The sequence below is a fragment of the Athene noctua genome, chromosome 1 (assembly GCF_965140245.1).
Source record: "Athene noctua chromosome 1, bAthNoc1.hap1.1, whole genome shotgun sequence".
Lineage (NCBI taxonomy): Eukaryota > Metazoa > Chordata > Aves > Strigiformes > Strigidae > Athene > Athene noctua.
The window spans coordinates 118,361,457-118,381,790 of record NC_134037.1 but is presented as its reverse complement, the minus strand read 5'-3'; the positions used below and the strand labels follow the sequence as shown (position 1 = coordinate 118,381,790).

The following is a 20,334-nucleotide window of genomic DNA, read 5'->3' as shown; positions in this document are numbered from 1 at the left end:
GGTTTAACAACTAAGAAGAGATAACTGTGGCAAAACAATCCAGAAATAACCAAGGGGTTAGAGAAAGCAAACTTGTGAGTGCTGTTGCCCACCTTGAAACACAACAATTCAAAACTTCAATTTATGGTGCTGAAAGGTGCTATAGTTGGAGGACCCCAGAAAAGGAAATGCTTCCTGAACTCACTGCTGTAGAATATGAGCAAGGCCAACAGTTTAAGAACTTTAATTAAACAAAGGCCTGGATGCTTTTATACAGTGAGGCCAGAAGTTAAAAAAAAAAAACAATTTTTGAGAGGGATGAGAAACCTTATTTATATGTTTAAGTCAATCTTTAATTATTAAAGGATGTCAAGATAAGGTTAATTATGGGAAAGTAGATTGGCAGTACCTGTGCCCTTCTGAGGTATCTGATGCTGCCCAATGTGAGAAAGCAGTGTGTTAAATCTTCCATTTTCCTGCATTTGGTGGCTGCTACCTGTGGATTGAGCATAAAGCCTATTCCCCAAAGCTTTCATTAATTGGTCTGGTAGACAGCAGATGTTCAGTGTCATAGTGGAACCATTCCCTGCCCTACAGGCTGCAGAAGGCTGAAACTTTTTTTTTTAGAACACACAAACCAGTACAGTTTTATTGAAAATTAAATCCATTGGGAAATTCAGACAAAAATTTCTGTAATTCTGACAAAGCTACACATAAATAATCTGATCTGGTTGTTAGCTGTCAAATACAGTTTAAAACATTTCTATATCAAAAAGAAATGGGGTATTAATACCAGAACATTTTCATCATAGGAATCACAGTTTATTACTGGGGAGAAGAGCATGCAATACTCAAATGCAGTGATGTCCTTTTGTACTGCCACAGCTTTCAGGGACCTTGGGCTCCATTCTTCTGGACAACATATGCATGTACAGAGAAGTCTGTCCTGCTTAGCCATGCATGCACTTACATACCTTAACAAGCACATGCTTTACACAACAATATTGCTGTGTTTAGGGTTGTATTTGGGACAAAAGCAGCAGCAGCAGCTTATATCATTCTTTGCATTTGATTCTTTGTTTTAGTATTGTCACGTTCAACCTAGCCAAAAACTGGCCTCAGCAAATTCTGGCTTGAATCTGCTGTGGGAGCCCCGGGGGCTCCATACACATGCCTCATCTGTGACCAAACAGGGGCTAAGGAGCCATTTCACAGTGCCTTGTCCTCAGGGTGGAGTCACTCCTACAACAGCTATGATCAGTAGGCTGAAAGCAAAGTATTAAAGAGACCAAAGGGACCAATTGGGATTTTCACAGACCGAATGGCCACTCAAGGGGGTTCAGCCAGAAAGAACTATCCTAAGTGTCTAAAAATACGAGAAATAGCAAAAAGGCGACACGAATTTTTTTTTTTTTATTTGGCTGTAACATTCTAAGTGGGACAGCCATGGGATCTGCCTGGATCAACTCAAGACCCTCTTTGCAGAACATCGCAGAAGCTCACGCAATGCACCAACTGACACGCACTCCAGCTTTATGGCATAAAGTTACAGAACCGTCTCTGTCACACAAATTCAGATTCAAAACAGTATTACTGTCCCATTGGGATGGAATTGGGATGGGCTGCGTAGACAACAGCCCTTAAAAACTGCAATGATAATATGCAGGTTTTTCCATTCCTATCATTTGTCCTTAATTTGAAAAATTAAATGCTTATGTCCCATTGTTAACTATTCTTAGCACTAATTTCACAATTTAGCCCAGTGATGACCAAATGGCTTCCTTACAGTTTTTTTTCTCTCAGTTCACAGCTGTCCTGAATTTGTTTAGTTTGGTGCTTAGGTTGCATTAAAAAAAAAGTTTTCTGACTCAGCCTCCATAAATGTTTTAATCAGAAACCTCACTTGACTCAACTACTGCCTGAAGAATGCTATCTGTAAAAAGTCATAGGAAAGAAAGGTAGTGCAGTTCTCCAGATTCTAGGTAGTAGCACAGTGTATTTACAGCAGCATAGACTATTCAGGGGAAAAGGGACCTCAGGGGGTCTGTAGTCTTAACGTCCTGGTCAAAGCAGGGTCAGCTCTGAGATCAGACCCTCAGACCTGGGAGGTTTATCCAGTCAGGTCTTGAAAACCACTGTGCGTGGAGAGTGTGCAGCCTTTCTGGGCAAAAGGTTTTTCCTTATATCAGGTCAGAACCCTTCCTTTTCAATTCACCCTAGATGGGTAAGACAGACAACTGAGATGTACTGAAGAGGCAGACTACTCCTCCCACCTGCCCCTTAAATTTTTCTTTATACTTATAGCTGGTTTGCACTGGTCCTTCAGTTTTACTTGCCAAACTATTTAGAATTTTTTATTATTTCAGTTGGCAGTAGCACAGAGAGGGTGCCAATCACCAGGGAAAATTTCCTTCGGGAAGGCACTGTCTGCACAGATGCAGTGACAAAGCTCACCTGAGAAAACCTTCCATCTTCATGCTTTTCAACATTTGGCTTGCATTCCTCCTTTACTTGAAGATTAAAAAATAAACCTTCTTAGGTTTCACCTACTACTAAGACTATTTCTTACTGTACTTCTCAGTACTGAAATTTTTATAAAACTGTGCTGTGTTTATGGGAAAAACTGGCTTGTTTTCTTAAAAAAAAGGTGCAGGTGAGGAAGTGCTTTCCATAAGGGAAAAACAATTCTGGGGCAGCCCTGGGTTTGTAGGAAAACACTGCATGGGAAGCAGACTAACTAGTGAGAATCTGAATGTTCTTCCCAGCCTCCTATGACCCAACTCTCAATTTTGGTTTGTTAAAAAAAAAAAAATCAATGTGTATACCCAAACTAGGAAAAAAAACAATAGTTTCAGTGCTCAGTGTCTATGCTACTTAACATGCAAAGCTCTGAATAAATGCGAAGATTTATTCTTACCTAGTGCCCACCAAACTTCTTAAAGTACTGAAAGCATAGCAAGAATCCTTTTAATAAACAAAACTACTGGTCCTATGTTGAGGTGTCCTGTTAAGACACATTTAGTTGTGTTCCAGCATTTAAAGCACAAGCTTGGATCCCAGCAATTTCACTGACGTTTTTTGCACATGCCTAAATTTACACAATTACTCAAAGCTGTCCGGAATTAATCCTTCATCTTGTTGCTAGGAACTTTTATTTTAAAAGCCCTTACTAAACAACTTGCCAGAGCAAGCCTGCAATACCAAGCACAGACCAATCCTATTCACAGGTGGATAGGAAACACTTGAAACTATAGGAGGGAGTAGCCTTGATCTGAAGGCACAGAACTGTTTACTCGGTTTGCAGTTATGTTGCTGGGACAGTTTTCAGAGAATTCTGCTGCCTATCCCAGCTTGTCTCACATCTAGCAGTGCTGTCCCTTTTAGATATTCATGTCATTTTTGTCTCTATTTAATTCTTTATTCTCTCTTCCTTGTTTCTTAAGCTGGCAACGAGTGCCAAAATCTGACTGAAAACAGTAATTCACACTGTGATCCTGGATAAATTACTATACAATTAGCAGCATTGCAGTGTGAGTTTCAAAATGTTAATGAAATAAAGCTGCTCCTTTAGGAAACCAGATACTTTATGGTTTGATTTATGGTGACTCTAAACAGGATTGTGAACAGTTTACAGTGCCAGATGAAAAAAAATATTGTCACTTTTACTAACTAGATACTTTGTGCCATTTCTGTAGGAAGTGATGCCTGGTTTGACTAAAATAATCATCTCTGTATCCTTCCTGTAAAATCTTACCTCTTCTAGAAATTGAATTGCAGATTGTTACGATCTGAAAATCAGATAGATTCTCTTCATTACGAGGAGGAGAGTGATGCAGCAGACATGACTGGTTTGGGACAGAGTAACATGTAGCTGTATGTTCACAGAGAGTTCTTTCCCTGAACAACTTAGACTCATTTTCTGGCTGGAGAGGCTTTACTCTCTACTACTGGACATTTCAGGCGAGCACATGGAGATGTAATAAGCATGAAGCCTTATGGGGTAAATACGAACTACTGCACAAATGAGAACAATAATAAATCAAGCCCAAGAGTTTTAGGTCAATATGCAAAATTAACCTATTTACTGAATGTTCTGTAGATAAGAGATCATTGTTGTTTGCTTTGAAAAGATCTCTTTTTAATATGTATACAGCCATTACTTACCTATTATGCTTTGCTTCCTTTTTATTTTCCTTTCATTGAAAATGAGATCTAACTCCTTAAAAATCATTTGGACTTGATCCTAAAACACACCAAACACTTGCCAGTCCTTTTGAATATAATAGGGTACAAGAACTTTCATGACTTAGTTTTCATTTCTATGAGGTGTTTTTGCAACTTTGAAATCAGTTCAGAAAATACTATCTTGCTATTATCTGAGACATTGTATTTCTTTTCTTTCATATTGATCTTTTTGCCTGTCCATGAAATCTCCAAAACATACATTAGTATTAGATCTTAAATAAGTTTAGATACAGATCTAGCTGCAGAGGATGTTCAACTAACTGCTATAAACCAATCTTGTAATTGGTCTTCTGCCAGTGTTTTGCATATTCATTGGTAGCATCTGATTAATTAAAACCAGCCTCTAAATCATTGGAGTTGGTTAGGTGCTATAAAGGAAAGTTTTTAAGCCACTTTAACCTACATGTTTAAAGCCTGTTAAAAAACTTTCCCTCCTCTTCAGTAGTCCCAGTCTGGAAAGTCTGTATTTTGCAAAAGCTTTTAAAAGTCTTTACACAAATATCATCACCTACCAGCTTGGTTCTTGTCATCCTTCAAAATCCTCTACTTTCTCCCTTTCCGAGACTGAAGTTGCTTGAAAGCGGCCCCATCTTTCGGTGCAGAGTTTGTGTATCAGCAGAAGAGTGGAATCCTCATCCATGATGAGGGCTTCTCTAATCTAACAGCAAAGAGAAATACAAATACTGTGATAGACCTCTTAACCGTACACAGTAAATTTGAAGTTGATTAGCCTGAGAGAAGGGTTAATGTTGCAGACAGTTGTTTGCATTATTCCAGCTAACAAAAACCACAGTGTAAATAATAATAGGATTGGTTAAATCATCAAAAAAATTATTGTAAAACACTCTAGCTTCAGAATTTTAAGCAATTCATCCCTTCACCCTGTGGGTAAGAAATTAATCTGCTTGTAGATGTTTACTTTTCCTCCACTTTAAATAGACCATCTCATTAATAATTAGGCACATATCTCCTTGCTTTACCTTTTAATTCTATTCTTTACTCTTGGCATTAATTACTTCGATATAATTAGTCTCCCCTAGATTCATCTTCTGTCATTTCATCTCTTGCCTCATCAGTTACTGGAAGATAGCAGTTCCATGAAGAAAGAGCCACTAGTCATTTTTGTTTTGCCATCCAGCAGATGAATGACCATGGCATGAACTTTCCCCCTGAAGTGCACAGCTGCTAAGCTGAGTGGACAATCAATCATACCGGAATTAAATCCATCTGGAAGGCATTTGAGGCAGCAAGACATCTATGAAAACCTTGAGTGTGATTGACAGTTTTTTCCAATAGCTTTGATGGAAGTCTAAATTGAGAAATCTCCCATCCTGGAAGAATTTATGAGCAAAATTTATTTTGACCAATATTGGCCTGTATTCAACAGCATATGAGGCCCTTATGTTCCCCCTGTGAGCCTGTGCTCATTAGTTAACCTCTGCAATGGTCATGGAAAGGCTAGATTAGATTTTAATCAAACATTTATGACTGTCTACTTAGAGCTAGAGACAACTGGGCAATGAAACAGTTATGCTGGGCATCCTTCAGCAATACCAAGATGCAGACAGGCTACATATCCTTGGCAATTAGCTCATATGCTCAATTTGCAAGAAAATCAGAATCTGGGAGCTCATGCCTTTTAAAGAGGAACTGAATAGACTGATAGTGGAGCAAAATACCTTCTGAAAAAGACAAAGGAAGGGCATCAGTGCTACCTTATTATGAAGGATGGATGGCTAAAGCTTCTCACTTACCTTTCTTCCTGGAGCCAGGAGCAAGAAAAGTGTCTCATGCCACAAACAATTAGAAAAAACTTGTGCAGTGAATCAGTCAGGCCCTGTTCCTTGCCTTCCCCATGTTAGCTACAAAGCCAATTCCTATTTATTCCTGAAGGTGTCTCAAGTCCAAAAGCCTGGTTTGGCAGGGCATTTGTAGTAACAGTTGTCCCACGGTAGATCTCCCTCGACGTGCACAGTAGGCTCCATGCTGCTGGTGCTTTTCAGTGCCTGTCAGTGCCCCAGAGCCAGAGGACTTGCCTGACATTGAGCAGTTGGTGATAGGAGTGTACCCCTTTGGGGACTGAAATGGTTCATATCTCAGTGTCCTTGGCTACACTGCCTACTTAACATGTTCTGGGGAGTGCCCACACTTTGTCATAACCACAAATAGTTTCAAAACCAACAATTCTCTTTAATTCAGTTGTAAACTACACTTTCAGGAATTTAATCAACTTGCACAGAGTAGACAGGATTGTCAGAGCTGCTTCTTGTCCTTTCATGACCATCTTGCAAAAGCCGATTTTCTCACCAAACTGTGTTTTGACAAAGTGTGTTTCTCTCCCAGTGCTCACTTACCTGTGTTCTGTACATTTTAAGTTCGTCTCGAGACTTGTACAGGGCTGTATCTATTTTAGATTGTTTTTATTGGCAACTAATATATACTACCATGCACCTACGTGTACAAGATTACAGAGCCCAGACAACTTTTGTACAGAGTCCCTTTGGCCACAGCTTCTCTGTGGGTTTCAGTTGGCAGAAGTGATATCAAGCAGAAGTCTTTCCCTCAGCTTCTGATGTAAACTAAAATACACCTTATAAATAGCAAATACAGGCAGAGAGAACAGTGCCTTTGGGCAAACAGCCACCTTTGGGCTATGGGAAAAATTCAGTTAGATATGATTCATAAATATAATGAATAGGGTGCCATAAATTCGCTTTGCTCTTCACAAACAAAGACACATTCTCCACCTTGAAAAATTAGAAGGGCAGTACCCAAAGGAATAGGGAAAGAAAAACAGGGAGCAAAGTAAAAGTGGGAGATTTAAGGGGGAGAAGGAAAAAATGGGGGCTGAGGTTGTCAGAGTGGAAAGCATAATTTTGAAGACCATCAAACAACGCGTGGTGTAAAACAAGGGGCTTTGTTAGGCACTAAACCCTTCCCTGCCTCACTTCTGATGAGCTCCAGCTTTAATTTTACAAAATTTGAAGTGTAATGTGTTTCAAAACGAAGAGAGTTTGTTCTTTAAGCTCTCATTTAGTTGAAGGCTCCTATTGATTACAGCTGGAGCTGGATCAAGCTTGAGCTGACTGTGTTCTCCTGGCAGACTCTCATTTGTAAATACCTTTCATCTCATCCAGCAGTGATAATGATGTGCTTAGATGATGTGGCAGCAATTATTTATCTGCTGCGTTAGGTTTTCTACTTTATGCTAGCCAAGTACCCTAAAGTCAGACCATAGAAAGGGATGCTTACATTTTCATTAAATCTTACAATTTCTTCTGAAGAAATTGTAACAGCTCTATTGTAGTTTAAGTACAATAATGTCATTTCTTTCTTCAATCTCACTGAAAAATTTGAAAACAAAGGGCCCTATTCCACCATATTTAGCAAGTCTAAACAGGTTACAGATAATCGTGTTATCCAGTAGCATACCACAAAGGAAAACCCCTCAAAATTTCCGTTTTCCCAGCTTTCTGAGCATCCTGTCTACTACCCAAAGAGAAAGCAGAACAAAGGGGGCGGTGCAGGCCTTGGTTACTCTCCGAATAGATTTACACACTTGTTTAATACCGTGGAAATACTGAAAAATAAAGCATGGATCTTGTCAAACTTAAGAACTCAGCAAATAAGAAGCATTAGAAACACCACTAATAGCAAATAGAGCTGAAGTATCTACTGCCAAGTCAGTGAGAGATCCCACGTCCTGCCTGGCAATCAGTCTAAATACGTCCTTTCTCCCACTTCATGTGACCTTTTCAGGTCAATGTTGTATGTTAGTTTAATATTTTAAAACTGGAACTTTACTGGTATTTGGCCTACTATTTTCTATTTATTTTCTAAACAAATGATAGCCACTCCCTTCTCAAACAAACCTTTTAAGCTTCGCCAGAAGTCTGTGAAGATCACAAGGTATGAAAAAAAAAAGGAAAAAAATCACATGCTCAGGCAAACAAAAACAGGTTGCTGCATTGCACCATCCTGACAGTCCTGCAAGCAGACTTCAGGAGTACTGTACTTACTCTAGGAAACACTGCTGAAATCTTACTTTCAGTGAAAAGTGCCAGGATTATGGTAGCACAGCCTCTATTCTGAGGCAAACCCGTGTAACTTCCCAGCCAAAGACCGGGCGGGGGGACCGAAAGAGAAAAGCTGTCCCAATTGCTACTTCTACTTGATTGCTTAAAGGCAGCTGGAAAGTCAGATCCTTAGCCTGAGAGCAGAGTAGATCACAATTTTAAGGCAAAGTAATTTTGGAAGAAAAAATAGCTCTCTCTTCCCAAAGAAACTTCTGTTTTTTTAAAATGTTAGTTTTTATTTATTACTGGCTCATTGAAAGAACAAAGTATTTTTTTGGTGTCTTTTTTCTTTTTTGTTTCCGAACACAGAAAAAAATGTGGCTAAACCCCAGAAAAATCCTAGTTTGGGGCCAAAAATAATAATAATTTTCAGTTTTAAGATTTTTTTTTGTCAGGTTTTTGAAAGAACAACAAATACTTCCCAAGCAGCACTCCAACTTACAATCTTCAGTAGACTGCACACCCTCAACTTACTTCAGTCACCCTTCTCGTGCATCCCCCCTTTGCCCCCAGCCCACCGTAACCTTCCCTGGGCTCAGGTCTTGTGTGTCCCAGGCACATGCAGCCACAGCAGGACACGTTCTGCTGGGCTACACAGGGTACACCAGGCCGCCTCTGCACTTGCTCTTTAGGCATTCTACTAACAGCTCCGATTATACTGGAATCAGAAAACCAGCAGCAAAATATAGACGTTGGCAGGTACTTACTAGCTCTCTGGGCATCACCTGGTGATCTAACCCGATCACACTGCTAGACATGAATTATAGTAAAGTGTTTAATAAACACTATTTCTGTGACAAGCAGCTACATTAGAAGGGCTCTTGTGCCTTGCTTCCCCCCTCCCCCCCCCTTCTTTTCTTTAGCCTCCACTTAGTCACCTCTATCACGATACATCTTTTGAACTCTGATGTTCATTTTTCTTTCTTCATAAATATTCATACTGCCTTTTTTTTTCTTTTCCCTTCAAAGAACAGATTTCTTTTTCCCTGGTGCCTCTGCCTCTCTTTTGATCCTGCCTGACTTTGCCTCTTGTATCTATTCTCTTTCAAACAAAGAATTTTTAAAACTTCATTTTAAGCCCCCTTCACGTTAAGAACTACATGGAAAACTGGATTTTCCATTTAAGTGCAAATGGAGAGTCAGCTCATGTGAATTCTTAAGGCAAGACTGGCAAACAAAAATTTACAAGATACTGTTCCTGATGGTTTTGTTAGATCAGTACCACATAACGCTGCTTGTTTGTAGCGTAGTCAAACTGATATTGCCACAAAAATCTTAACTTTTGCACATACATTTCACTTCACTTTACTTGAACTGTGCAACCTGAACATTGTGTTTTTCTATCCCAGCTCTTCCAATCCCCTCCCATCCCTAGAGTATATTTTGGACCAGATCAACTGATGTGTCTTTTTTAAGTACTATTTCCATAATTTGCTTTTGTTGGTCTATCATTCAAAAGTTGTAAAAGGCATTAAAGTTAATTTCTTTTAACCATTTCATCTTTCATTTCACGAGAAGGTAAAATACAGACCAGTGCCCACCTGTTATACTTTGAAAGTAAATAAGTATTAGATACATTTCTTCACAACAAGGCATCTGTGGGTACATAAGCAACACACTAAAAGTATCACATAACCATGGAGGAAAAATTCTGAACTAAATAATGCCTTCAAAGGCATTTCTGCAGTTGGAACAGCATCAGGAATCTGCTTATTTACGTAGGAGCTGTGGAGACTTCAGCATGTTGGTACTGCCAACTGATAGGATGATTAGCGCTAAAAACAATATCATCATTTAGATAAGCCTTCTCCTTCTGATAGCTGCTATTGAACTCGACTTGAACTTAAATGTTCTCAGCTTGGGAACTACAGTTAAAATTCCTAAAGGAGCTCATTCAGCCTGCAAAAGCTGAAGGAGACTAAGGTTTTATTGATAAAATTGGTCCCTTACTTTAAGTTCTTTGGTTTATGTCTTAAGTCGGGAAGTGTGCCCTGACAAGCTATGCATTCACTACCAAAAAAAGCCTCAGGCTATTGTATTTCAGGAGGGGGTTGGATGTCACATAGTTTATGCTCGGTGCATCGGTTGGATCGCTGTGTTAATTCGATTTTGTTCCGCTGGTAACTAGCTGCCTTTACTGTCAGAAGGAGATGCAGACTAGGGTGGTGCCACACAGACAGAGCAGGTTTTCACCTGACTGCATCCCCCATTGCAGAACCTTTGCCAGCAACTCCCACGTGGAGATGCCTCCCTCGCTGTAGGAGACACTGTGGTTCCTCACAAGAGGAACAGTCTGATTAGGACTAAACCACTTAAAGACATGCCAACATACAAGAAAACCAAGATTTTTTTTTTTCCAGGAACCGTTTTGTGTTGTCTCAGAATAAAAGTTGATTTTTTTCAAGTGTGCTCTGAAGCACACTTTTTGAGCAGAACTTTGTGTTTTCCTGTGCAGGCACCCAGCAGCTGCGGGTGTAAGTGCTGTGAAAAGGCTTGCAAAGATTTAATGAGTGATTCTTCAACTTCCTAATTAAAAACCACAGTGAATTTTTGGGCCTTTATTTCCCTAATACTACAGGTTGTAGCAGTAATATTTTGTTCAGTCAAGCCTAGCTAAAGGAAAATGCTTATGAGGTTTCCAAGGAGAGAAATAAACAAAATGGAAATGAATAGGGAACTTGGAACTTTCAAGTGTACGTAATTAAGAAAAAAAAATACATCCTTCAGATAATTCTGGAAACTATTAGGAGATATTCATAATTCATAACCAGTTGTTTGGTTTTCTTTCAAGCAAGGGGGCAGCTTTACATCAAACACTGACTAGCTTTTCCATTAACTTAAATAAACAAAACAGTATGCTTCAAGTTAAGTGAACTTTTTTTTTTCTTTTTAATAACTGGGTGAATTAGAAATAAGAACAAGACATTTACTTTCAAATAGGAAATTAGTTTGCATGCTATTTTTTCATGTTAAAAATACTCTGGAACACTCACAAAAACTATGTTAAGCTGAATTTATGGAAATGTTCCATATCAGTTTTGAAGATGATATGCCAGATGTCGGGGAGAACTCTTTCATCTGCAATAATGGAATAGTTTAAACCACCCTTGTTGTTTTTGAGTATAGTCCAAGTGTATTGGTCATCATGGGTGGGTGATCCTCTCTTAGGCAGGCATGAACCAAAAAGCACAAGTTGTTAGACCTCTAGCATAAAGTCACAAGAAAGCAACAGCAGGAAATACTCTCCTGAAAGTAAAAATAAGCTATTGCAATCTAAATCAAAAACTTTACCATTATGACAACTCACATTTTGAAGCAGACTTGCAGACATGTTGCACTGAATTGTTGGATTGTAACTTGAGAGCAAGTATGGCTCCATTTATGGCCCCAGCAGAAATAAAGCCAAGCATATATATGGGAAGTTAATAGAGATCAGTACAAAACATGGAATATTTTTCTTTCTGATGAGCAGGAAGACTAATAGTTAACATTGTGGTCTTCTATTGGGGAAGAAGTACTCTTCCCTTTGAGAAACTTTAAACATAAAGACATACGTATTAACATCCATGTTCTTGTTTTATTAACACACAGAGGCAGAAGGCAGAAAAGACCATTGTTAAATGTCTTTTTATTAAGGCAGAAAAGACTATTGTTAAATGTCTTTTGGGAATAGTTTTTGTGGCCTTCTATCAGACTAACATGGTTGTCTTATTAGCCATGCCACTTATTTATAATAATAATTTTAATTCTGGTACCACTTGAACAGTGTTTTATGTGTCACATTCATTTAATTCACTCTAGTTGCAATTGGATAGTGAATGTTTATCAGAACACATTCCTACAAGCTGCACTGAACATGGCTTGTACTGGTGGGGGCCTGGAGAAGTACAGAGCACAACACAGAACAAGTTGTAACACAGCATTAGGCTTTTTATCTGGCCATAGCATTTCCAGCCTGGACAGCTACTGTGCAGAGGGCAGAGGAGCCCAAGTCATGTTTGGGTGCTGGTTCAGGTTAAGCACCCTTACCTTGTCACCCCTAAAACGCTGTCCTGAACATAACCATTAGAAATATTGTCTTATGTTATGATACAGAGTAGAAAAAGCACGTTCAGTTGCTTGTGGCATCTCTGTCTTCAAAGTCAAAAAAAATCTCCAAATTAGAAGCTATTTACCTTTGGCAGTGTAATTTCCAGGCTGCATGGCATACACTAGAGAAGGAAGGTATCATCACAGATAGAGGCAAAGTAGAAGAAAGGAAGTAATGAATCCATTCAAAACTTCATTCATTTTAATTTTTTTTTCCCTTTTCAGCTGCCTGCCACTCCCAAACAAACATGTGGGAGATGTTTGTAGTGCTGAAAGCTATGGCTTACTCCTTTATTTTGCTATTCTATGTGATAAGTCTATTCAGTTTGGACATACCAAAGACAATACATAATTGTGACAAAGTACTGCAGTCCAGACTTGATTATTACAGCTTGATCCCTCATTAACTCTGCTAATAGAAGGATGCTTTTCCTGTACCTTCATATTCATGAAGTCACTGTGCTTGGGTAACTTCCCAAATCCATGGTAGTTGCTAACACTTTTGCAGTCCAGATACAGGAATCACACAAAAACCTGTAAGATGCACTGCATTTAATTATTATTATTTTATATACATTAATACTTTGCATTACTTCTATTTTCTTGTGCCGTGATGTTCAAGATGACTAAAAGACAAATCTACAAGGAACTTGCTTTGTTATACTCTCAAATTTGAGAGGGGAAATGTTTCAGCACACCGAAAGAAGTCGTGCCATTTTTCATAAAAGTCTCATTAATTTCAACATTCTACCTCACATATTTGCTTAAATGTAGGTCTTGGCTCTTACATACATTTTTCCTGTGCAAACAAGTATTTGTGCAGGTTATCTTCGCTCAACTGTGAAAACTTGTTACCAGGGCAATCAGTCCAATATACTTAACATGAAAGGGCCAAAGGAAAATTTAAAAAGGAGAGAGAAAAACAGCAATAAAGAGGGAGTTTATGGGCTGCTACAGAGGTGTACAGAATTATAGACGCTACCTCATGACACTACTGGATAGTGACTGCACTGTTAGAGCACAGATCTCTATATTAACAGGTTTTGCCACTCCAGAAGTGAGAGATCTCTCCAAATATGTAATCTTCTGGTACCTACTTACCTGATGTTATGTTACATATTTAGTGCTGGTATTTACCACCGCAAAGAACAGCCTCCCAACACCAATGAGTTAAAAGTTGTCTGGGCATCCAGCCCAGATGAATAACATCCCAAATGTTGAAGGAAGTAGCAAGGGAAATAGAAAAGCCTTTGACAGAAATTGTTGATAGCTTGCTAAGGCTGGGGAGGGAACCAGGGAATTTGAAGGTTGCTAATGTTGTTCCTATGTGTAAGAAAGGATCAGGGAGGATCCAGGAAACGACATAGCAGTGAGTTTGGCTTCAGTTGCAAGAACAATATAAGAAACATAAATAAGGGACAGAATACTTAATTTGGTGAAATAAAGTAAGCCCATACTGATGGTGGAGGAACTATATTTTAATTTCTTTAAGTATTATACCTTCAGCTGGTTATTTCTGAAAAACACTAATATAAAATATCTTACAGACAGAAGGGAAGCTGATGAAGTGGAGAGAAAGTGAAAGGTCTTACAGAGTTCTGAAGTTCAGTAAATTGCTCATGATACCTGCAGTCCTGTGTAGATCACTGTATGTCTGATATCAGACTCACTGGTGCCACTGCTTACCTGGGAAGCAGTGTTTTCAGGTCAGATGAATCTTATAGAAAAATAGACCAAGTAATTTTCTGCTCTCAGTCATACTGACAACTCAAAAAAATTAAACATATTAACTAAAATATTTATCGTTTACATTCAAAACAAACGGAGTCAATGACAAGTGCAACACTGACATTGGCGGAATCCTTCTGAGTTTAGATTTGTGTAAACCATTCAGAACCTTGTCCATTGGTGCTGCTCAGTATGGGCAGAAATAAGAATTCAAATCCGATAAGGTCATTTTAAGAGTCACCTTTTTGATCTGGTGAGGTATTCTGCTTACAGGATTGTTACAGATTAGAATAGAGAAAGCAACCTACAAACATTTTGTGACTTGTTTGTACAGATTAATACATACACGAACAAGGAGAGCACGAAGATGCTGTAGTAAATTGCAATATGTTAAAAGGCAGTGAGCAGCAAGAAGCTGAGCACCTCACAGGAGTAAGGCATACTCCATTTAGTGAAGAATACAGTTCTCCAGCTCTGAGCACAACATACAGGTAGGAGCAGCTAGAGGAGAAAAGGTTTAAGAGGCTTGAATAAGAGGAAGGATAGATGTGGATTGCATTTTTCTCTACAAAAGTTTGAAGCACTAGTGAAATGCATCTTGTGAATTTATGTACTTCTCCTAATGATACGAAGAAAATTGCAGAGATTAAGCTGTTGCATAAGTGAGCAAGCAGCATGAGTCAGGGGGTTTGGGAAAAATGAGTCACAGCATGAAGGGAACAGAGCCAGGTTTGTAGCTCGGAAAGAGAGACTAGGAAAGAATTTTATGGATGTAGATAAGAGCCTGACAGAATGGATTGCAGTAGAGAAATAGAAAAACTAACTAGCTCTAAAAACAGGGAACCATACACTAGATTTAGAGAAAGCTATAACTAAAAAGCAGGTCAGGCAAAATTTTTGTACACAACTGGTGGTTGAAATATAGAGCAGGCTGCCAAAGTCAGCAATGGAAGGACATAATTGTGTAAATCACTTCAAGAGGGAGTGCGGGTACATTTTTGGAAAATGAGGGAATCACTGGGTATAGCTATTAGTGAGGCTTATGGAATTAAAACTATGAAATGCAAGTTGATTTATATTTTTAAGGAATACAGGAGCAAGCTCTGCTGCCCTCCATGGTTCTCACATTATTTCTGTAGCACCCTACAAGCTTCGAACAGTAGCCTGTGCAAATCAGAACGTCATCTCAAGCTGCAGATAGTTATCAATATGAAAGTCCTCTCAAATGGGCTTTCTTCAGTAGCCCTGGAGATTGCTCCAAAAGGCAGTATTTATATTAGAATGAGTCACTGGGGTCTAGCAGCCCATGTTTACTATAGTACAGTTGAGGACTTCCATAAACATTTCTGAAGGAGCACCTTAGGTGTAATTTAATTGAGAGACCCATGTCCTCAATTGTAATGCTTCTCCCTCCTCTTTTCTCTTGACTCTGACTCTTTCCATCAATTTAAGGTTTTCTATAACAGTAATCATTGCAGCTTGATAGAGGACCATACTGCCTATCCCATTTTGGGAATGGTAAGGTTTGGCTGAGCACAAGCCTGCGGGAAAAACAGAATGTAAGATTGATATAATTGAAGACTGTGTCAGGATGCTTAATGGATCTGAGTTCAGACACTTAAGAGAGCCTGAATTCTGTGTTTTGCAATTCCCCGAATACTTGACATTGAAGCTCTCTCAGTATAGCATTCTGGATGTAAACAACATATAGAAATTAAACTACTCAGTCCAAACACATTTTACAAATTTTGTTACATTTTTATAACTATTTTAAACACAGATAAATCCTGTAGTAAGTTTGCTTTTGAGAGGCCTATTGAAATACTACATAAAATGACCAAGACAGAAAATCCAGCTCCATTTTCAGCAAAGTTCGATCTGCAAAAGGATTGTTAGACACACCCAGGCTATTTCAAAGGAAATTTTCCAACTACACAGGCTGTAACTGTCCCAAGAATAACTGTCTGGGAATAAAAATCTGTGCAACATCTTAGATCAGACTTAGAGATAGAGTGAGTTTAAGAATTAATCTATATTTCACAAGTTGCATGCATCAATAATAAAATACTATTCAGGTTGTTTAACGACTTAATAAAAACTTACAGCTCTTGTTTATCTGTAGTGAACAGCACCACCTTTTAAAATGTTAGCTGAGATTAGAAAACGCAAAGAAAAAAAGGTAACATTAAAAGAGAAGATCATTTTTGTTAATGGTCACCAATATAATGTACATTGCCTACCTGGGTGAACAGATATATGTGAAACATCTAGAATAAAATGTAAATAAAGTTGATGAGGAATGATTTGAGGGTGTTCCCAGGTATATCTTACAAGATACTGGCTTAAGGTAGACGCTTCAGCTATGGCATCAGTTGCTGAAACACTTATGGAAACAAACTTTATCATGATGACACTAGATTTGGAAAAGAGGATGCAGAGGAAAGATGCTCAAGAATGAGCTTGTAAAAGCCCATTATTTTCTTTCTAGATCTGTTTCTTATACTGCACTCATCACTGTGGTATCTTGAGTGCTTTCCAGTAGTGCATTAAGCAACATGACAAACATCTGTCACATGTTTGTTCTCTCACCCTCTCCCCAGAGAGACAAGTGTGTGCAATGGAGTGTCTTGTTTTAATTTTTTTAATTATTATAAATACACACGCACATAACACATTATTAAACATTCATGCTAGAGAGGAAAGGTCAGACAAATTTATCTTGCTCTTCAGATTAAAGCTGGTGAACCCTGTGATGTTCCTGTAGGAACAGCCCCAGATTGCTGTGTCTTCACAGACACCAAATCAGTCTAGTCGTGGGTGTCTGTAGCTGGCAAAAGCCAGAAGTGTGGATTCCCAATACCCACCATTTACTGTGCACACTTAAGTTTAGCTATTTTGTCAAGAAAGAGCAAATGGAACAATATGGTAGAATTTAAGGAAAAAAAGGTGCTTTGGATAACCACCATCTAATCCCCATATTGTTGCATTTGATATCAACTAAAAGCAGGAATTTATGCAGCTCCCAAATCACAATCACAGAATCAGAGGGCACTGAGTAAGTTATGATAAACAAGCTAGGAATCTAATGGATTGGAAAAGTCTGATTTAAAGTGGAAGATGTAGTTCTTGGAATAATGGAATGAAGACCTGGGAGTTACTGATTTCCATACAGAGGAGACATAGGTGGGAAAACAATCTGGAAGCTCTGGAAGTCAGACCCTAAACACTTGCAGATAGATAATCTACCCCTTCAAGAAGCATGAACACTTAAGTGGGAATCCCAGATCAATACTGGCTCCACCAGGGTAAGATTATGCTATTTCACATGCGGAGAGCATTGTGTGTGTGTATTGGTAGGTAACTCTACCTCTGCCACCTCAGAGAAAAACGGCGCTCATCTGCCTCATCCCAAAGAGACCTCCAACATTGATGTTGCTTCCTTCCAATGCCTTCACTCCTCTATTGCTCCAATAACTCTTAGGACAGTCAGAAAAAAAAAATACTCTAATGGAGGATAATTCAAGGCACCTTGAGACACATAGGCCACCTCTCGATGACTGGGTTCAGTTTTGGGCCCCTCACTCCAAACAGGCCATTGAATGACTCAAGCATGTCCAGAGAAGGGCAGTGGAGCTGGTGCAGGGTCTGGAGCACAGGTCTGATGGGGAGCGGCTGAGGGAACTGGGGGGGTTTAGTCTGGAGAAGAGGAGGCTGAAGGGAGACCTCATGGCCCTCTACAGCTACCTGAAAGGAGGGTGCAGAGAGGGGGAGTGAGTCTCTTGAACCAAGGAACAAGCAACAGGACGAGGTAATGGCCTCAAGCTGCACCACAGAAGGTTTAGACTAGATATTAGGAAGCATTTCTATACAGAAGGGCTTGTTAGGTGTTGGAATGGGCTGCCCTGGGAGGTGGTGGAGTCCCCATCCCCGGAGGGGTTTAAGAGTAGTGTTGACATAGCGCTGAGGCATCTGGTATAGCTGGAAACTGTCAATGTTAGGTTAATGGTTGGACTAGATGATCAAGGTCTTTTCCAACCTAGAGTATTCTGTGATTCTGTAAGTGCCAAGAAGTTGAAAACTTCTCTTTGGACCTTGAAGGCACAGATGCAGAGATCTGTGCAGCAACATCCCATTGCAAAATCCACCAGTGCTTCTTTCCGTACTCCACAAGGGCTGGGCTGCTTCTGGTATTGCACCAATACAATTCAAATTTGGCACTGCTTTTGGCACTGAGATCTTCCAGTCACTTCCTCACCCTTGTATCGCTCAAAACAGTAGACATGTCTGTAATAACAGAAATACTAGAGATTTTAGAACTGAATGTTCCCACACAGAAACCTTTCTAGCCACCTTGTTCTCCTCCCACAATATTTTCCTTAAAGCACTTAAATGTCATCTTTAGGCCATCAGCTTTCCTCTGAAATTACTGATTTCTTTGCACAGATGTGAACAGAACACTCCAAGCATGGCAGCTTACTGCCCTTCTCCAGTGAGGGACAGAGGCTGCTCTCCTGTCCACCTTCACATCCCACCTTAGGCAGTTCAGTGAAGTCCACCAGAAAAACAATAGCATTGGAGTTTTCAAAGACCTGCTATCAATGCTTTATTCCCTGGCTTGCCTAGGGATTCACACCTCAACAAAAGCCATCCAGTAAAGACAGTCAAGATAGCTAAAAGTAAGACAATGCAGAGTAACAACCCTGATAAAGCTCTGCTGAAGCCTGCCAACAATATGCTACATACTGATATATGTTTTCATGACATGTAGAAGACAGACAGGACATACAGTCACAGCCACTACGCAACCCATTGCGGGATCCTACCTTGAGTAAGAAGCTTAGAAGAGCTCCAAAGGTTTCCTTGAAACAAGTCTCAGGGAAAAGGTTATTCTTATAACCATGCATATCTTTTTGGCCACCACATCAAATCCTCCAAGAGTTTCCAAATGAGGAGGCAGCTAGCAGTCAAACACTACTTTTGAATAACGGGTTTTCTTCCAAACTGAACTCACCCTTGGGAAAAATGAAATACCCTGAGTGCACAAGTCAATCTAGTTTGCTTCATTTTAGCTTCTTATGCCATCGAAATTAAGCTAAATGGAAATCAAGCCACAGATGCAAATGGCAATATAAGGACCTAATGCATTTTGACTAATCCATCTTAAAACATAACTCATGTTAAGTTGACTCATATATGAAGTTCCTCAAGATCAGATAAACTTTTTGTTCCAGCACACTCTGCAACGAAAAGGATTTGAACTGTATGAGGACTATAGCCATTTTATTTTCAAGTTTTGTAGAAACTAGAAGTATATGCAAAGCCCAGTGAAGTCCCTGCAAAGACTTGCATTGGACTTCACCGTGCTTTGGCTCCAGCAGTTAATGATGTGTCAGGTTGGTATGAGGCAGCCAGCTATAGTCTCTGAAAGTCTTTACACCTGAGAATGTGCTTTTCAGCTGTCAGTACAGAACAATGCAGTCGGCAAGTCCTGCGTCAACACGGCAGCTTTAGGACTGATATTAGGCAGAAATGCAGAGAGCGGGCTAACATAAAAGGACTTTATTTTTCCTGTCAGATAAAGAGAAGATATACATAAAATATTTGGGCATTTGGGGAAAGTGCAAACACTGAGAATTAATTCAAACTGTTGATGGTTTATTTTTTATTGAATCTTGTGGTCAAAATTGTTTTCATTTGCTATGAGAAAGAATCCATCATTTTTTCCAAAGCACCACCCAGAATCTGCCACTGGTGATGTTCTAACGTCCCCAGTGCCTATACAAATAGAGAGGTCAGCTGAGATTTGTAAACTAGAGATCATAAGTTTTAAGGAATTTGTTTATTCAGCCTAGAGTCTCCAAATTGTGTACAATGCCAAAATTAAAAAGTCTTTTCACTGTACTGTGTCAGGTTACAATAAAAAGCTCTCCAACATTTTGGATGTTCAGATGAGAAAGCAAATTGTAATTCCATTTTAAGCCACCTATTTGTCAGCACATGCAGTTTAATTATAATTAAGTACCTCCAGCAGTTATAGTGAAGAGGCAAAAACAAAATGTTGGTTTTATACTTGTATAAACCTGCATTTAGTGTGAACTAAAAGCTGCCTGAATTACACTGAAAAGTATCAGTCTAGCATTTGCATTTTTAGCTGTGCTGTTCAAATCCAAACATACGTAAACTGTTTCCAAAGGCTTCAACAGATTGATTGAATTAG

General features: G+C 39.2%; 1 protein-coding gene across 1 annotated transcript in view; it reads left to right on the top strand.

The window, feature by feature from the left end:
* EFEMP1 (EGF containing fibulin extracellular matrix protein 1) overlaps window positions 1-20,334 on the top strand; it is a 49,704-nt gene that overhangs the window by 15,762 nt on the left and 13,608 nt on the right. The window lies entirely within an intron of this gene.